This window comes from Scyliorhinus canicula, chromosome 2, assembly GCF_902713615.1.
Source record: "Scyliorhinus canicula chromosome 2, sScyCan1.1, whole genome shotgun sequence".
NCBI lineage: Eukaryota > Metazoa > Chordata > Chondrichthyes > Carcharhiniformes > Scyliorhinidae > Scyliorhinus > Scyliorhinus canicula.
Window position 1 is genome coordinate 60791836 of NC_052147.1, and position 6412 is coordinate 60798247.

Below are 6412 nucleotides of genomic sequence, written 5' to 3' on the forward strand. Positions count from 1 at the left end.
GACTTTCGTAAGGGCATTAATGGTCCTGTAGATTAAACACAGGCTGATGTGATGATCATATTCAAGTAAAACAGACAGAGGTAAGCACAGATCCATTGGACCCATTTTAATTCTGTTGATTTGAGTGAGATGAAAGGGCTGGATTCGCCGGTCCACCCAGCCGTGTGTTTCTCGGTGGCACGTTGTTCGCTGGCGGCAGGATTCTATCCTCCCGTCACTTGTCAATGGGATTTCCCACTGAAACCACCCACTCTGTCGGGAAACCCGCTGGCGGGAGTGCACTGCTGGCAGGAACAGGGAATCACAAGAAATCTCTGCTTGTTGACATGCCAGCTCAACTTGAAGCAATGCAGGATCAGACTGATCCCTTCATGGCTTTGGATACGAGCGCCCAAAGGAGCTTTCAGGGTCCACATCATTCCCGTAATCTGTCCTGTAACGGATTCCTGGATTGCTCAAACACCTCGTCCAAGGGAATCGCCATGGCTTCTCGAAGCATGAATCTTCTGTCTAGCCTCAGGAAGACAGCTCCTTCCATCACTGCAACTCCTCCACCACCATGACTGGGTCTGCCCTGTCCAATCAGCAGGCCAGACCTACCAGATGCTGGACCATAGAGGCCCTGGGAGTCCTCAGCATTGACCCTGAATTGCATGACATCTCATGGTATCAGGTAAAATATGGTCAAGAAAACATGCTGCCGGTAACTACCTATTGCTCACTCACCCCCACCTCCCCCCCTCAGCTGATGAATCAGTACTCCTCCACATTGAACACTACTTGGGGGAAGTACTGAGGTAGCATGGGAACAGAATGAACTATGGGTGGGGTCTCCAAAGTCCATTATCAGAGTCCCTCAGTACTAGTGATTGAACTGGCTGAGTCCTGAAGGATGTACATGTAAGACAGGGACTGCCGCAGGTGCTGGGAAACAACAGAAAGGAAAAACCTACTTGACCTTGTTCTCATTAAACTGTCGCAGATGCATCTGCCACCAACAGCATTGGCAGCAATGACCACCAAACAGTACTTGTAGTTATGAAAAAAATCCTGTCTTCACATTGAGGACACCTTCCACCACTGTGCTAAATGGGTTAGGTTCATAACAGCTGCTGCAATAGCTCAAAACGGGGCATCCATGAGGCGCTGAGGGCCATCAGCAGCAGCGCGAGGATTGTTTTCAAACCCAATCAGTAACTTCATGGCCCGGTATTTTCCCCACTCTGTCAAAGCCATCAAGCCTGGGGAATCAACCCTGAAACAAAGAGGTGTTTAGGAGAGCAAGCCAAGAGCGGTATCACGTATACCTCAAACCTGATGAAGCAACAACAATGGGAGTAGCATACTACAGATAGACTTAGGGGGCTGAATTCTCCGCAGCTCCGCGCCACAATCGCGTTTGGCGCGGGGGCGGAGAATCAAATTTCACGGCGTAATCGGGCCCGCCCGCCGCCGGTCTGACGATTCTCCAGGACCCGAGCGGGAAACTCCGCATGGCTGGGGACCATTGCTAAGACGAGCAAGGAGGGGACATGAGAAGTCTTTGGCAGGTAGGATCAAGGAAAACCCAAAAGCTTTCTATAGGTATGTCAGGAATAAAAGAATGACTAGGGTAAGAGTAGGGCCAGTCAAGGACAGTGGTGGGAAGATGTGTGTGGAGGCTGAGGAGATAAGCGAGATACTAAATGAATACTTTTCGTCAGTATTCACTCAGGAAAAAGATAATGTTGTGGAGGAGAATGTTGAGACCCAGGCTATTAGAATAGATGGCATTGAGGTGCGTAGGGAAGAAGTGTTGGCAATTCTGGACAAGGTGAAAATAGATAAGTCCCCGGGGCCGGATGGGATTTATCCTAGGATTCTCTGGGAAGCCAGGGAAGAGATTGCTGAGCCTTTGGCTTTGATTTTTATGTCATCATTGGCTACAGGAATAGTGCCAGAGGACTGGAGGATAGCAAATGTGGTCCCTTTGTTCAAGAAGGGGAGTAGAGATAACCCCGGTAACTATAGGCCGGTGAGCCTCACGTCTGTTGTGGGTAAAGTCTTGGAGAGGATTATAAGAGATACGATTTATAATCATCTAGATAGGAATAATTTGATTAGGGATAGTCAGCATGGTTTTGTGAAGGGTAGGTCATGCCTCACAAACCTTATTGAGTTCTTTGAGAAGGTGACTGAGCAGGTAGACGAGGGTAGAGCAGTTGATGTGGTGTATATGGATTTCAGTAAAGCGTTTGATAAGGTTCCCCACGGTCGTCTATTGCAGAAAATACGGAGGCTGGGGATTGAGGGTGATTTAGAGATGTGGATCAGAAATTGGCTAGTTGAAAGAAGACAGAGGGTGGTGGTTGATGGCAAATGTTCAGAATGGAGTTCAGTTACGAGTGGCGTACCACAAGGATCTGTTCTGGGGCCGTTGCTGTTTGTCATTTTTATAAATGACCTAGAGGAGGGCACAGAAGGTTGGGTGAGTAAATTTGCAGACGACACTAAAGTCGGTGGAGTTGTAGACAGTGTGGAAGGATGTTGCAGGTTACAGAGGGACATAGATAAGCTGCAGAGCTGGGCTGAGAGGTGGCAAATGGAGTTTAATGTAGAGAAGTGTGAGGTGATTCACTTTGGAAAGAATAACAGGAATGCGGAATATTTGGCTAATGGTAAAATTCTTAGCAGTGTGGATGAGCAGAGGGATCTCGGTGTCCATGTACATAGATCCCTGAAAGTTGCCACCCAGGTTGATAGGGTTGTGAAGAAGGCCTATGGTGTGTTGGCCTTTATTGGTAGAGGGATTGAGTTCCGGAGCCATGAGGTCATGTTGCAGCTGTACAAAACTCTGGTACGGCCGCATTTGGAGTATTGCGTACAGTTTGGTCGCCTCATTATAGGAAGGACGTGGAAGCTTTGGAACGGGTGCAGAGGAGATTTACCAGGATGTTGCCTGGTATGGAGGGAAAATCTTATGAGGAAAGGCTGATGGACTTGAGGTTGTTTTTGTTAGAGAGAAGAAGGTTAAGAGGTGACTTAATAGAGGCATACAAAATGATCAGAGGGTTAGATAGGGTGGACAGTGAGAGCCTTCTCCCGCGGATGGAGGTGGCTAGCACGAGGAGACATAGCCTTAAATTGAGGGGTAATAGATATAGGACAGAGGTCAGAGGTAGGTTTTTTACGCAAAGAGTGGTGAGGCCGTGGAATGCCCTACCTGCAACAGTAGTGAACTCGCCAACATTGAGGGCATTTAAAAGTTTATTGGATAAGCATATGGATGATAATGGCATAGTGTAGGTTAGATGGCCTTTAGTTTTTGACTTCCCATGGCGGTGCAACATTGTGGGCCGAAGGGCCTGTACTGCGCTGTATCGTTCTATGTTCTATGTTCTATTGCCAGAGGCCAGCCAAGCGATCCCCCATTAGTGACCAGCCGAGTTCCTGACGGTGCGGTTCTAGCCACCTATTGCCGTTCGGGAAGCTTGCGTGGTGGCTGCGGACTCAGTCCGCGGTCGCACTGGTGGGCCATGGGGCGGGGGGGGTGGGGGGTCTTGTACACCGGAGGGGGCCTTATAGGCAGCTGGGGGACAGAACGGGGTGATCGGATGTTTGGGCGCACGGCCGATCAGGGGGGCCTACATTCTTCATCTGCCTCCACGGTCCGAGACTGCCATGATGTTCGGCGCGGCCACTGGAGGCCGCCATCTTGCGCATACACGGACTCAAAACCGGAAGTGCGGGGGCCTGTATCCACAGCTAAAGCAGCGTTAATCACTCTGGGTCCCTGCTAACCCCCTGCAGGTCAGTGAATTGACTCATTTTTTTCCAAGGAATCTTGAGAGTGAACCACCAGCATTTTTATGCCAGCATGGGAATATAGTCCCATTTTGGGAGAATCCAACCCAGGGTATTTTGCAACCAACAGATCAGACCAAACCTCTGCTATCCTGTGAAATCTATTCCTGAATAGCGTTCAACAATTAAACAACTGACTGGAGGACGAAGCTCCAGGGACATCTCTGTCCTTGATGGTGGTGATACCTAGACGACCAGTGCAAAAGAACAAGGCTGAAACATTTGTAACCAGCTTCAGTCAGAAGTGATAAGTGCATGAAGCATCTCTGCCGCCCCCTGAGATCACAGCATTTTTTCAGACAATTCAATTCACTTCATGTGAACAGCTAAGTTCACTAGTTACAGAGAAGGTTATAGGTTATACCTTAACCCTCACCCTGACACTTCCCTGTTATAGTGTTGAAATCTTGTTCTCCAGAACTGTACAACTTGCTAAAGGCTGTTCCAGTACAGCTGCAACACTAACAACTACCCAAAATTCCCCAGATATATCTTTTCCACAATAAACAGGTCAAATCCACTCATTGCTCCATCAGTCTACTCTCAATCATTAGCAAAGTGGTAGAAGAGGTTATTGAGAGAGCTGTTAAGCAGCACATTCTCACCAATAACCTGCTCATCGATGCTCAGTTTTGGTTTTTCAAGAAACACTGGCTTCATTCCAGTCTTTGCCTCAACATTGACTAAAGAACTGAATTCTAGATGTGAGATGAGAGTGAGTGCCCTTGTCAACAAAGCAGCATTTGCCTGAATGGGATCAAGCAGCTCTATTAAAGTTGAAGTCAATGGGAATTGAGGAAAGCACTCCACTGGCTGCGTTTACGAGCCTCATAAGACCGTTAATAGAACATAGAATATAGTACAGCACAGTACAGGCCCTTCGGCCCACGATGCTGTGCCGACCATTTATCCTAATCTACACCCCTTCAATTTACTGCTGTCCATGTGCCTGTCCAAGAGTCGCTTAAATGTCCCTAATGACTCAGACTCCACCACCTCTGCTGGCAGTGCATTCCACGCACCGACCGCTCTCTATGTAAAGAACCTACCTCTGACATCTCCCCTACACCTTCCTCCAATCACCTTAAAATTATGTCCCCTCATGACAGCCATTTCCACCCTGGGGAGAAGTCTCTGGCTATCCACTCTATCCATGCCTCTCATCACCTTGTACACCTCTATCAAGTCACCTCTCTTCCTTCTTCACTCCAGTGAGAAAAGCCCTAGCTCCCTCAACCTTTATTCATTTTTTTTTAAAATTTAGATTACCCAATTATTTTTTCCAATTAAGGGGCAATTTAGCGTGGCCAATCCACCTACTCTGCACATTTTTGGGTTGTGGGGGTGAAACCCACGCAGACACGGGGAGAATGTGCAAACTCCACACGGACAGTGACCCAGAGCCGGGATCGAACCTGGGACCTCAGCGCCGTGAGGCGGTTGTGCTAACCACTAGGCCACTGTGCTGCCCTTCAACCTTTATTCATAAGACATGCCCTCCAGTCCAGGCAGCATCCTGGTAAATCTCCTCTGTATCCTCTCCAAAGCATCCGCATCCTTCCTATAATGAGGCGACCAGAACTGGACACAATATTCCAAGTGTGGTCTAACTGGGGTATGATAAAACTGCAGCAAAACCTCACGGCTCTTAAACTCAATCCCCCGTTAATGAAAGCCAACACACATTACACCTTCTTAACAACCCTATCAACCTCGGTGGCAACTTTGAAGGATTTATGTACGTGGACCCCAAGATCCCTTTGTTCCTTCACACTTCCAAGAATCCTGCTTTTAACCCTGTATTTCGCATTCAAATTTGACCTTCCAGAATGAATCACTTCACATTTATCTAGGTTGAACACCGTCTGCCACTTCTCAGCCCAGCTCTGCATCCTGTCAATGTCTTGTTGTAACCTGCAACAGCCCTCAACACTATCTACAACTCCCCCAACCTTTGTGTCATCGGCAAACTTACTAACCCACCCTTCCACTTCCTCATCCTAGTCCTTTATAAAAACCATAAAAAGCAGAAGTCCCAGAACAGATCCCTGCGGGACACCACTGGTCACCGACCTCCATGCGGAATACTTTCCATCCACTACCACTCGCTGTCTTCTTTCGGCCAGCCAATTCTGTATCCAGACAGCCAAATGTCCCTGTATCCCATGCCCCCTAACTTTCTGAATGAGCCTACCATGGGGAACCTTATCAAATTCCTTACTGAAGTCCATATACACCACATCCACTGCCCAAACTTCATCAATGTGTCTCGTCACATCCTCAAAGAATTCAATGAGGCTTGTGAGGCATAACCTGCCCCTCACAAAGCTATGCTGACTATCTTTAATCAAACAATGTTATTCTAATAATCATAAACCCTATCTCTCAGCATCCTTTCCAATATTTTGCTCACCACAGACGTAAGACTGATGGGTCTGTAATTCCCAGGGATTTTCCTATTCCCTTTCTTGAACAGGGGACCAACATTCGCCTCCCTCCAATCATCCGGTACTACTCCAGTGGAGAGTGAGGAGGCAAAGAATAGCGCCAACGGCGCAGTAATCTCCTC